The sequence below is a fragment of the Periplaneta americana genome, unplaced genomic scaffold, assembly GCF_040183065.1.
Source record: "Periplaneta americana isolate PAMFEO1 unplaced genomic scaffold, P.americana_PAMFEO1_priV1 scaffold_21, whole genome shotgun sequence".
In the NCBI taxonomy this organism is placed as follows: domain Eukaryota; kingdom Metazoa; phylum Arthropoda; class Insecta; order Blattodea; family Blattidae; genus Periplaneta; species Periplaneta americana.
The window spans coordinates 422760-437182 of record NW_027185502.1 but is presented as its reverse complement, the minus strand read 5'-3'; the positions used below and the strand labels follow the sequence as shown (position 1 = coordinate 437182).

Here is a 14423-nt window from a genome sequence, read left to right as displayed (position 1 = left end):
AGAAGAGTTCAAGACAGAAGAAGATATCAGATGATAGACCACATTAAGATATATGGTTCATATGCGGAGACAAAGAGGAAGGCAGAAAATAGAAAAGACTGGAGAATGCTGGGTTTGTAGTGAAAGATCTGCCCTTGTGCCGAACACTATAAATGAATGAGACTAATACATAGCAACTAATTATTAAACCCTATATTAATTTCCCTTAATAATTTATTTAATTGTAAGTTTATATTTAATCGTACCCTGCGCATGAGTAGGCAGTTCAATATCTATTCCGAACCATGCCTGAACAAACTTTATAAAGTAAATTACATAATAAAGATATGATCATTTGGTCCAGGCTGCATCCGATTTTGCACAAGAAGAAATTCTTCAACATGTTTGTGAATTCAACTTAACTTAATTATATCTACGATAATTTTAGTCCATGAAGCATACATTTGATGTAAGAATAATTTCTTTAACACGTTTCTAAATCAGCCTTGTATACTATCCATAATAAATCACTCCACACCAATTTCAATAACGTGCATTGTGTAACCTAGGAAGTCATTTTTTGTGTTGACCGATTTGTGCATCATTGTTTAAGTTGTAAACAAGAAGAAATAAAAATTAACGTGCAACATAAGTATTATTTTAAGAAACACAGGGGGCAAATGTTGGTAAATGATGAACACAGAAATGGCATTTCGGGACACTTTGTTTTCTTAACTACTAGGATAACCTAAAGAATGAATATGAACAACTTCAGTAGTAGGTCCACAATAAAATACAAATTGTTACTTAATTTGTATTTCATTTTTTGGTCCAGGGAAAATACTCGTCCTTCACAACCCTCGCAAGAATAGGGTTATTATTATTATTATTATTATTATTATTATTATTATATTATTATTCAGTAAAAATTAGTATTTTATGTGGAACAAATAGAATTTAAGCTTACATTACCGCAGGTCACCCAGATACTATGTTATTAGGTGATAAAATATGTGTACTTTATCCAATAATTAATATAAACCACCTGTGAGGAAATGGATCAAAATCATCTTCAACACTACCCAGCCACTATCAACTTAGCGTCCTTGAGTGAAAAATACTGGAGAGAGAGAGAGAGAGAGAGTTAATGATTTTATTGTCAGAAATTCAGCACTAGCAAACAACAACAACATTATATATTTAACCTGTATATTTGAATAAAACTTTTTAGAAAGGAACTAAGTCAAAATTTGTAACTTTTTTTACTGATGAAATGATTAATACTTTCAAGTTCAATTTGATATTTATAGTACGGGACTGGTACACTCATATTTAGCCTATTCTTGAAAATAAGTTTCTTTGCGCTCCTGAATAGCAGGAAATTTTGACTTAGTTCCTTTCTAAAAAATGGCTATTCATTAGTAATATTAATGCATTTCTCACCTTCATTAGAACATGAATAAAATTAACACAACGCAAATCAAATAAGTTTCATATGTGGTATGGGAGGGTTTCGAAGGTCCTTTATTGCTAGAATTAGTGTTAGAAGTTATTATTATTATTATTATTATTATTATTATTATTATTATTATTACACATTGTTCTGTATGGTTGTGAAACTTGGACTCTCACTTTTAGAGAGGAACAGAGATTAAGGGTGTTTGAGAATAAGATTCTTAGGAAAATATTTGGGGCTAAAAGGGATGAGGTTACAGGAGAACGGAGAAAGTTACACAACGCAGAACTGCATGCGCCTGACATAATTAGGAACGTTAAATTCAGACGTTTGAGATGGGCAGGGCATGTAGAAGGTATGGACAAATCCAGAAATACATATATAGTGTTAGCTGGGAGACCGGAGAGAAAAAGACCTTTGAGGAGTTCGAGACGTAGATGGAAATATAATATTAAAATGGATTTGAGGGAGGTGTGATATGATGATAGAGAGTGGATTAATCTTGCACAGGATAAGGGACCGATGGCGGGCTTATGTAAGGGCAGCAATGAACCTGCGGGTTCCTTAAAAGCCATTTGTAGGCCTAAGTAATTATTATTACAAATTTATTGAAGTGGGTGTAAGTGGATTGAAACTATGTTAATAATGCACATACATTGTCAAAACTTGTATTTTCAGTTTAGTTTGAAGTGCACCTTCGCTTTACTCAGTAGGCCTACTATGAACGGTCATAAGATCTTTAAAAGAATAAAAAAAGTAATGCTTACGATGCAAATGTTAATATATTTTAATAATATTTAATAAATAACACACGTAATTATATAAAATATAGAACTGAATTGTTCTGTTTGGTGGAGTGAATATGTTCTTTTTAAAAGGCTACATATTTTTTGTATAATTATTTGGTTTTAGGGCGGGAAGGTGTAGCCTCATTTCTGCATCTTCATTTAGCCTATTTCGGTAATCTGTTTTCATGGATAAATACGCAGAGAACCCAGATATGGAACTGATAATTATTATATATCTTTTAGATCTTTAATTGTATTAATGATATTAATAATAATTATTATTATTTATTGGAAGTTTCCTAGTACCTGGTACTCGTTACATAAGCTGTTAAGTCGGTCATTGTTGTGTAATCATAAAAGATGCATATTTTCCCTGGCCCAAAATTATATTATAAAATGACTAGAATCACATCTAGTAACAAACTGTTAAAATTCTTTTCAGAAAGGAGCCACTGTGTAAACACAAAAATGATCTATCTAACGAGTACCGGGTACTAGGAAACTACCTATTTATTTTCTGTTACGATTATATTATAATAATTTTTATTGGTGATATTACATGTTTTTATTGATTCGTATTTTCGTGAGTTTGTATACATTTTGCAGTATTATCCAAATTTAAAATACTGTTTAAATACTATTTACAATTCACATGTTTCGAAACTTTCACATGTGTAGCATTATATGATTTATTTTATTACTATTAGTAAGGAAGGATGGCCATAAAACAGTGTAATGCATTATAACCATAAAACCTCATTGTCCTCAGTAATTTTTAAACTGCGTCATGCGTTCGTTAGTGTTTTTAAATATGCCTGTCCAATGCAGTCTTAATTATCAGCCCCCTAATATACACATTTATTCCTAGAATAGCCATTGACGCTACGAAACGTAAATGTTTTATTCCCTACTTACTGTTGTAGTTTTTAAGCAGGAATCTTAATATAACTTAGAAAGCTTACCTCAGTGGAAAGAGCTTCATCCTGATTGTCCCATGAGAATCGAACCGAGCTCCTCAATACACATAAAGCGCTATCTTTTCTTGCTTTAAAAGAAATTAAAACTCAAAATGGCGGTCCAATATGTCATTTGCATTGTTGAAGAGGGCTTTGTTAACGCGTTGAGCGATGAACGCGAATTCCATAGAGAATGAAAAACTGGAACTAGCGTCAGGGATTAGAAGCTGTAGGTAAGAAAATTGATGGTACTTGTGTTGAGAACTTTCGACCTGATTTTAAATGTAGTCAACCGGCCGCAATGGAATTTAAATATTGTCGTTTTCGTATTTTATATTTAAACCATATTTTTGAGTTTTGTAAAGAAACTGATATAACTTACATTTTATGATGCAGTTATGTATTGCACTCATGTTACTTGATTTTTATCATTATAAAATTCACTCTTTGGTTTGGAGTTCTTCTTCCTCTTGTTTTATTAATTCTGCAGGAGAAATTCATTCTATACTATGTTGGCTGCGTTTTCATAATAGGAGATGAACTTCAATGTTGCAACTGTGCAGTTAAGGAAATATAGTTCTTACCACGTGTTCAACTGTGTATTTGGTTTTTAAAAAATTACATTTATTTGCATGTGTCCCCATTTTCTCTTGAACAAGTGAAAGTAGACAGATGAAATTTCACCGCTTTTTATCACACTACGACAGTTTCTGATACTACATTATGTCAATCATGTGGTAATGAACTTACTGATAGAAGACATAGATTAGAAACATTTGTAGGAGTCTAAACTTTTTCAAACAATAATACTATAGAAATAGGTTAATTCGACATTCGATCATTGCAATAAATGTCTATTTCCTAGTAATTACTTTCAAAACTAATGTTGGTCACTGTGTAAGCAATTTTAACTTTTTTTTTTGCACTGGGCATGTGATACATGTTTTCTACATAATTTTAACCTTCTGAATACGAATATGACAATAAAAAGCAGTTTTAGGTTACGGTTTTTTAAGAAATTTTTCGAATTTATATCTATTCAAAATACTGCTTTATATATCGTAACGACCGTAAAGTTAAATACTCACTCTTCAAAAGATTACAGCTTTCTTTTTCTGCATTTTCTTTTATACTGGACATCAGGTACATCACGAGCTAAAGTCCAACAATAGTCTGCTAGCATATTGGTACTCCACTGTTCTTGGTATCTTTTTTAAATAGATAAAATTTCTTCATCAAAGCGCTTACAATGCTCATCACTGAATTTGTCATAATTCTCAGGAAAGAAGTCAAGATGGGAGTAAATGAAGTGAATTTTAAGGGATATGTTACAACCCATAGCTTCAAACGCCAACAGTAAATTTTGTACTAGTTCTTAGTTGTACTCACTTCCACGGTGTCCACACCTGTGGAGTAACGGTCAGCGCGTCTGGCCGTGAAACCAGGTGGCCTGGGTTCGAATCCCTGTCGGGGCAAGTTACCTGGTTGAGGTTTTTCCGGGGTTTTCCCTCAACTCAATACGAGTAAATGCTGGGTAACTTTCGTTGCTGGACCTCGGACTCATTTCACCGGCATTATCACCTTCATTTCATTCAGAAGCTAAATAACCTAGATGTTGATACAGCGTCGTAAAATAACCCAATAAAATAAAAATAAACTTCCACGGTTACCCAGAAAATTTAATACAGCCTCTTGAATGCGGCTCTCTCTTTTCCTTCCAACTAAGATTCGAAGTGATTGTCCTTCATTATTACTGTAATTTGTGGTCCGTTGAAAACTTTCTCTTTTATTTTTGAGTCACTAAATGCATCAGTTTCATGAGTCATCCCTTTAACAATATTCTTCATTAACCCTAACTTAATGTGTAAACGGGATGAAATTACTTTACTTTGAGGTACAATGAGTTGATGTATAATATTTTTCTTCCCTGGCTCTAGTAATTGTGTTGGCCATACTTTTATTTTATAATGCTCATTTCGAGCATATCCCATTCGCACAGAAAGATTTTGTGTAGCCATAATTGCATTCTAAGAAACAATGCTACAACCTTCAAATCCGCACATTTAAACATTCATACTTTGAATGTTATCATTAAAACACTTTTTAAAGCAATACACGTCTTATACAGAATACTAACATCAAGGAAATCTCCTGGTAATCTGAAGTGATTTCATGTGGCGAACCTGAATCTCCCCCTCCAAATGGAAACGAAAAGGGCATTAAAACAATTTCTGCTTCTATAAATGGTTTTTACAGAGTAGTATATTGAAAAATATAAACTACAGTAATGTCATCAAAGCTCAGAGTGAAATAAATACACATCTCAAGTAAAATCATGTCAACTCAAGCGAATTCATATCGCAAACCTGTTTCCACCTCCTCCAAATAGATTCGTGAAAGGGCAGTAAAATAATTTACATTTCCACAAGTGTTTCTAACACATTGTTTTCCACATAATAGGCCATCACAAATAGTTTCACAAGAAATATGGTGATTTTTTAAATAAAATACATAGAAAATTATATTGTTCACCTCGAAAACCCAAACTGATGGAACATTTTTCTTGTTATTTTTTTTTAATTCAGGAAGTCGAAATTAGTAACAATTTGTTAGTGTTATGTCTGGCGCAAAATGACTGTTGACCACTGTAATGAACATTGCATTGCAATTATTTTCGAATCTTACGTTTTCGGAAAATTAAAAAATTTCAACGAAAATATTGTGATTCTGGAATCCTAGAGTATGTTGATGAAATGTCATTATTTTTTTCTTTTAGCTATAAAACGTGAGATCGTAACAGGCCATTTGGCCTAATACTTGAAGGGAAGAAGAAGAAGAAGAAGAAGAAGAAGAAGAAGAAGAAGCTATAAAACGTTGTCCTTCAATAGAGCAATTAATTTTATTTTATAACAAAACAAAATAATGTAATTTTTATGTCTTTATGTTGTACCATCTGAAAGCACCTTCTTGATTCTATTTTTAATTAAACTTGTTAGACTTTTCAGAAATCTCAACTCAACTATAGACAAACAAAATGAATAAATTGCCTTTAGGTATATGTACACCTTTACATATAAACAATTTTGTTTTGCATAATATTGCCCTATAAAATTTGTAAACAATTGAGTATAGTACCGGAAAGAGAATGAACTGAACAGATCCCTTGCAATTGTTTCTAAATTGTTTCTAAAAATTATTTTGTTTTTAAATTTGACTTAAAACTGATACATATCTCATGCAGTTTTCAAGATAGAGCCACAGTTTTTTTTTTTTTCACTATTTTATAGCTAAAACTATTGTTTAATGCCTGACATAGAGCTATTTTTTATTTTCATTTACATTAATTAAATATTACCATATATGTAACATATGACAGTGTTTTATGTTCCATAATTATGTAAAAAAAATCCAAAGATATTAACTATATTATTGTAATTTTATTCATTGTCTGGCACTAAGGAAGCTTCGAAATGATACCAATATCTTCTTGGTATCATCATTAGGGAGCGGATTTTTATGTGCTAAAAAATTTAAATATATTTATTTTTATGTGCTAAAAAGTACGAAAATATTTGCTAAAAATTAAAAAATATTTTTTTTTAATATGACAAAAATACCTTACTTAGCTTGGAAAAAAAAAATGTTACTAGATACTCACCAACCACACTTGAGTGCTAGTAGTTGGCCGAGAATTGCAGTGAACAACAAAGGTCATCTCCAAATTCTCCATCAAAAATGCTTGCCGATTATCTCTGAACAACGACTTATACTGTGAAAACGATCTTTCCACATCACAGGACGTCAGACGTGCATATTTAAAGAGAGGAATGTCACAAACACATACACCGTCAGCTTCATCTATAGGCACACCCTCCAATGCTTGAGCAACTTTACACATTTTTTTTATATCTACTGTTTTTCCCAAACACATTCTGGAATTTGTCCCTTAGTACTTGTACTTCTGAACCTGGTAGCGAGTCTAGTTTAATTTTCACGGCACGCACCTCCCTGTTTCAGACAACAGGTTTTTGGATGTTTCGAGTTTTTTTTTGTGGTGTCACACAAAAAGCTTAGATTTGCTAATATGAAAGCCAAATCGTTTTTTAAACAACCATCTTTCAGTATATCTTGAAGGATATCGATTGACGAAGCCGATATCAGGGAATCACAACAAGACGTATTGCCGAACGAGAGGCGAGAGATTTGTCTAAATTAGCCGGCCTGGGTGGCGCAAGCACTAGAGGCACGGACTGTCTCTACCGCTTGCTCCGAAGGGCTGTGGGTTCGAGTCCCGCCTCGGGCATGGGTGTTGTGTTTGTATTAGTATAAGTAAAACAAAGGAAAACAAATTAAAAACAGAAAACAAAAGAGATAACTTTGGTAAACGGCCTCTGGCCGGTCTAAATTTAAAAAAAAAATAAAATATTCATACCCGAGCTCTTATCTGTTGTGTTTCACAAGCAAAGCGTTGAATGAAATCATCTTCAGCAACAATAAACATTCCTAATTATGTGTTGCAAGATCTCTCCTCCTTATCTATGTTAATTTATTCTCCTAATAATAACATTGATATGCTGCCTAGCAGTTCTCAGAACTTGAGGCGAAACTAGGACTATTACAAAAATGGATCACGGATACACCACACAGCGCTTAGAAACACAAAGCAACCAAGAATTCTTAAAAAGATAACGTCCTTCTGAGTTACATAATTGATTTAGTTTTAAAATGTTTAAAAATTCTTGTAAAAAGTTATTTAAGTAAAAAAACTCCAAGATTTATGTGTTTATAATAGATTTCCTGAAAATATGTATTTACATAATTTTTTGTGAAAATATGTGTTTTTATGTGAAATAAAATTCGGGTTTTAAGCTTGAAACTTCATGTTCGGAATTTTTAACTTTGTTAAATGTGTTTTATCACACGCAAAAATAATATTTAATTACATAGGAATCCGCTCCTTAATCATCATATTTGGCTGAGATATCATGTCTCAAAAAATTAAATGTTCTAAAATTACTACTTACAGGAAATGAGCCACAAACTTTCAGAGCATAGAAGCCTCCAGCTTCATATGTCACCCCTTCAGCAGCTTCATGTTGGTCCAGTTTCAGCTTCTTTCTGTCTCTCAGATACCTCCTCCTTGTTTTAACTTCAGGTGTTGTTGTTTTCTGGCACTTTTGTCCCCTTTTTCCATTGATGCGGCTTTGTCCTCATTTTCCATTGATGCAGCAACTCCTGCGATGGTGCTTGTTTCAGGGTTTACATCCATCCTCCTTAGAATTTCAATTTCTACTTCTGGATCCAAAAATAAAATGACACACAGCATTACTGACACACAAATTTACAGTTTCCTGAGCTGTATAATCTTCCTTGAGGCACTTATTCCATATTGTTCCATTGAAGCCTCGTTCACATTTTGGGTTTTTCTATGTAAGCACCTTGCCAACAACTTTAGGTCGATCAATCTCTCATATACAGATTTAATCGCTCTTACGATATCTATTTTCATGCCAGGTCCTTTGTGTTTGTATGTTTCTCCTTTGACTTTCACTACTTGGTAAGGACACCAACTCCCTTCACCCAATGGACGCTTAGCATGGAGAGGCTGATCATCATCTGCTGCGATATGGAACAAGGAAACCCAGATTGCTCTACAATTATCTTCTACATTGCCAGTATTGTCCCTCAAAGCAATGCCAAAATAGTTCTGGAGGTTGTCGATAAGTTTGTGCGTTAGCCCCCCTCTACAACCTAGATTGTTTGATTTTGCTAGTTGGCGTAGAGCATTTCTAACACGTTTAGTAGTATTCCACACATTTCAATTTCATAATAGTCTTTCCATTATATGGATCTAGTTCACACACCGTTTCACTGTCATTGAGTGGTGCACAACCATATTCACATAGTGAACAGAGTCCAGTTTCCTTTGTGCTACTCATGTCGCAGGTTTCGTGGTATCCAAGTCGATTACCAGAGACACTTATCATATTTTCGATCCTACTTTTGAACTGGTTAAAATCTGGAAGAGCAGTTCGAAGTGACGGTAGTGCTCTTGTAGTGCCCAGAAAAATACCTAAACTCACAGATGATGCAGTCCCTTCAAAACTTCCAAATCAGCCGTCATATTTGTCCTCTGAATGTAAACAAAAACGTGAAGAACCAGAAGAAAGACGAAAAGAAGCAGAGGCGAGAGATGGAGATGCGTTTAGCAAGTGGTTGGCAAATGACGTGATTTCAGATTTTAACCAATACAGAAGTAGGATCGAAAATATGAAAATTGATGGGTTCACAGTAATAGTAAATGATACTGAACGTTGTATTTTTGAAAATTGGCAGTACTTCTGTTGTGCCAAAGATTATCGCGAGTTTAAAAGTAATTAACGAACTTAGAATTATTATTTCAAACAACGACATTTCCATTGCTAGTTCTAAATTTAAATGGGTTCTTGGCAAAGATATGGTAATGCATAAGTAGTCTAAATTCGACACTCTTTTGAGTCATTTGAATTCTTTAAAAATTTGGAATTTATCACCAAACGAGAAAATTGAACTAGCGTCAAACTTGTTGCGCAACTACTGCGATGAAGTTGACTAAAGTTCTGGACTATACAGTAAGGTTAAGTTTTTGAAGGAGCAAGCATAGGCGGAGTTATAGGGGGGTACATGGGGGACACTACCCCCCAAAAATTGTCAACTCCTTTACCGTTATACAGGATGATTCAAAACCTCTGCGACAAACTATGAGGGGTGATAGATCTAACAATAAGGAACTCTTTTTGTTAAAAAAACCTATGTTTTTTGACGCGTCGTTTCGAAGTTACCGTTGAAAATGTTTTTGCGCGGGCATATGTCAGTGTAGGCGAATGTGTGCATCCCTGTTTGTTTGTTGAGATGTATGTAAGAGACGAAAAGGGCTGTTGTTGTTTGTTTACGTTTAATGTTCAATACCTTTTCCTTTCAGTTCAGTCTAATCATCAATTGAGAAAGGACGTCTACACTTTTCCCGAGTTAGACGACATGGTAATGTGTTATGGGGGAGGCTCACGGAAACGGAAGAAGAGCTCTCCACATGTACCAACAGTTTCAAAACAGAAATCACCCTCACCACATAATGTTTGCTCTACTTTATCAGCGCCTTCGAGACGATGGGTCTCTTCGTCTCCGGCGCATTGGTGGAAGACTACGTAGACATCCATTCTAAATTGATGATTACACTGAACTGAAATGAAAAGGCATTGAACATTAAACGTAAACAAACAACAACAACCCTTCTCTTGTCTTACAAACATCTCAACAAACAAGGGTGCACACATTCTCATACATTGACGTATGCCCGCGCAAAAACATTTTCAACGGTAACTTTGAAACGACATAGGTTGTTTAACAAAAAGAGATCTATCACCCCTCAGAGTTTGTTGCAGAGTTTTTTAATCATCCTGTATATTAAAATTAGAAAATAATTAATTCAAAAGATGTTTTTTGTTTTCGTTTATGATTAAGTTTCTGTGCTTAATTGACGAATTAATGTTTTCAGACCATGTGTCTGGACTATAATATATTTTATTTTAAATTTCTGAATGTATAATAATCTCTATACATCATTTGAATGGGAATATTGAGAAACCACACACGTCCATAAAAGTAAAATTTTCAGGAACGACAAAAACCACACAGCTACTTTTATCTAATACTTTGACCCCGTAAAAAAATATATGTGGTTAAGTACAGTAAGTTAAAGATTTTCAGTAGATTTCATCCCTATGCGACATCTATTTTCCGAGAAAAAATATATAAAAGCCGTTGGATATGTGTTGTTTCTCAATATTTTGAACATAAATTAATTAGCAGAATACAATAAAATATTACATCTTTACTCACAACAAATGGTTTCTTTGCAAAATTGTCACAGATCATCAATATATCATTTTCATGTGTAGTATTACTGTAAACTTCAAAACAGAACAATAAAATTAAATTTTTATTCAGAATAAATTGTTACTTAGGATTGCAAATCCTTCACAGATCATCAATATAATAAAATATTCATTCATTTTCATGTATAGTCAAACTTTAAGCTTCAGAATAGAACGTTAAAATGATATTCTTATTCTGGAAAAATTGTTACTTATTTCTAAACATTCACAGATCATCAATATAATACAATATTAATTTATTTTTATGTGTACTCAGAGAGTAAACGTCGGAATAGAACAATAAAATTAGATTTTTATTCACAACAAAGGGTAAAAGTAAAAAGTAAATTGTCCACACCTGTGGAGTAACAGCTAGCGCGTCTGGCCGCGAAACCAGGTGGCCCAGGTTCGATTTCCGGTCGGGGCAAGTTGCCTGGTTGAGGTTTTTCGGGATTTTCTCTCAACCAAATATGAGAAAATCCTGGATAACTTTCGGTGCTAGACCCCGAACTCATTTCACCGGCATTATCACGTTCATCTCACTCAGATGCTAAATAACCTACTAAAATAATAAAAAAAAAGTAAATCCGTGGCGCTACAGCATATGAAGGACCAAGACTGACCAGCCGGTTGCTGGTCTCACGTCGACATGCTGAAGCAGAGGTGAACGATCATCCAACCAGATTGGAGGTATCGTGTGGTATTTTTAAGTAGGTTATTTTATGTCGCTTTATCAACATATTAGGTTATTTAGCGTCTGAATGAGATAAAGGTGATAATGCCGGTGAAATGAGTCCGAGATCCAACACCGAAAGTTACCCAGCATTTGCTCATATTGGTTGAGGGAAAACCCCGGTAAAAACCTCAAGCATTTAACTTGCCCCGACCGGGAATCGAACCCGAGTCACCTGGTTTCGCGGCCAGACACGCTAACCGTTACCCCACAGGTGTGCACTGGTATCGTGTGGTTAGCATGATGATGACCCCAACCGTTATAGCTGGTTTGCGAAACCGGATTTTCGCTACCTATCACAGTTCCCCAAGTACATCACGATGCTAGGTGCACATCGGTCCCATTAGTAGGCCTAAACTAGGAGAAATTTCATGAGAAAATTTCTTTCCCCATGAGGACTCGAACGAGCGCGCATTCCTCAGAACAAAGGGTACATATTGCAAATTTAATCCTTCACAAATCATCAATATCATATTATAATACTCAATCATTTTCATGTGTAATCATAATGTAAACTTCCTGCACCCCTTCGTTTTCTGGAAGGAATCTGTGGGACTTTTCCAGATGATCAGTCTTTTGTTTATTAATTGGCGAACTTCCTTTATATGATATGGTTTTAGGGCTCTGAGGAATCAATGAACGTTCTGATAATACAAAAGTATGTTCCATTATTCTTCCATCTATGTGTACTTTTGCTTTTACAACTCCGAAATTTTCACTGGAGTAATGAAACTGATGGAATTCAGTTTAAAATGGTTCTTACTGAGAACGTGGGGTTCCTCTCACTTGAATTTCCAGAGACTATGTATTCTTACGATAATGGTGAGGCCACCATTCTTTAAAATCAATATTTCAGTTCTTTCTGGAACTGTAACTTAAAGTAATTTTTTGAACTGATTAACTTTTTCAGTTTCCTTTCTATAACACCAAAATCACGGTCGCAGGGGAGGAAGGAATGGCCTCTTATGGGGAAGTATTGTGTGATTGTTTCAAACCTTCCCTGTGCTGGGGAAAATTGTATTTAATATACATTGTTACCAAACTATAATAATTATTTTTAATTAATTGATGGTAAATCTTATGCATGTGCTGCCAATCTAAGAATCTAAAATATTGAGAAACCTCACAAGTTCTGAATACATGTGGTTTCTCTTCATATTGGAAATAAGTTGAACTGAATTCTGGCATAGGATATGATGGAAGATGTAGTGTCCAGTGACGATTCCTCCATGAAGGATATGAGGATGATCCTACAGTTTAATTTCGTGCCTCTGAGGATAGAAAACATTTTAATGACAGATTTTATTTTTAATGCTTCCCGATGTAATAATTTTCTTCAAACTTTCACTTTCTGTCGTGAGTTGTCGCCACTGCACATCTCAGACCTTAGGAAAACTTTCCGAGGAACCATCCAAATATCTTACAATTAATATTACAGCAAACGGCTTTTTCTAGCAGTGAAGTTACAGACAGGGGTGAGTGCGGAGGGCGGGGTATGGCTTGCCTTTAACCGCATTTGAGGATATGACCGTATATCCTAATACTACGACCCTTCTTTCTGGGTGGTGGTGAGGAAACCCTATCAGAGACTACAATACGAATTTCAAGTACCCTTGTAGCCTCCTTAATTGCAGTTCATTGGTCATTTTAAAAGGCCGGAATAAATGAAATAATAATTTAAAATGATATAACATAAAAAATAAAATGAATCAAAACCAAAATTACATAAAAATAAATAAAATAAGCTATAGGCTAATAAAACACAAGAATTAACAGGACTTTCAGATGACAGGACTGCCGAACGAATATCTGAAGTTGCATTTGATCACTTAGAAGAATGTAACTGTAGCAAGAAATTAGTTGCGCATGCTTTATTATTATTATTATTATTATTATTATTATTATTATTATTTTATGTCTTGGTCATCAGTCGTCAATCTCATCCTACAAACATAAAATATCACGAGTCGCCACTGGTAGTGTCTCTCTTCAGAATGATGCGTCCTGGTGTGTAGAATACAAAATGGAATGTAACTCAATTTCGTAAAAAAGTGGACATTTCGGGTTTCTCAATATTTCCATTCATTTGAGGAATGAAAGCATTGTAATGTTTCTTTTGTAACAGCCTGTACTCATGTGTTAGAAGTCTGCAGGTGTTCAGGCCGCCACTTGGAGAAATATAAATAACATACTGCACAACGTTGCAGAAAAAAAAAAGTGATTCCGGTATAATGTGTAAACTTAAAGACGAGATAAATAAAATAATTAGAGTTTACATTAATTGTTATGATATCTTCAGGAAAGTAAGCTTCATATAAACAATTTTGTTAGCACTGTTACGTAATTTTATTGATGCATGCATGTATTTCTGTACGAAAGACAAAAACAGGGAGATTGTTTTAAGTTATGCCTATTATAATATGTACTAGACCTACAGTTCAAGCCCTATACAACTCGGTCTGAAACATCGCGGATATGGATGTAAATGTAAGAAACAAATGCCCCGAAGGTAAATGATGTCCCCTCAAGAAAGCTGTTCTCTCTCAACCTATGGGAGCAAGTATCACTGTTAACAACAAAAGCGCCGTAATACTCGAT

At 34.3% G+C, this 14423-nt stretch overlaps 1 protein-coding gene and 1 long non-coding RNA gene across 7 annotated transcripts in view; one reads left to right on the top strand and one right to left on the bottom strand.

Moving 5' to 3' along the window:
• The window catches only part of LOC138693797 (CD2 antigen cytoplasmic tail-binding protein 2 homolog), a 123924-nt gene that overhangs the window by 2273 nt on the left and 107228 nt on the right, over positions 1–14423 (bottom strand). The window lies entirely within an intron of this gene.
• LOC138693798 (uncharacterized) overlaps positions 1–14423 on the top strand; it is a 123418-nt gene that overhangs the window by 51929 nt on the left and 57066 nt on the right. Inside the window, exon 4 of one of the 6 annotated variants that reach the window (XR_011330463.1) lies at positions 5956–11533. The exons of the other annotated variants lie outside the window; for them this stretch is intronic. This is a non-coding gene — a long non-coding RNA (uncharacterized lncRNA). Of the gene's footprint in view, positions 1–5955; positions 11534–14423 lie in introns of those variants that run through there. 6 annotated transcript variants of the gene reach the window in all.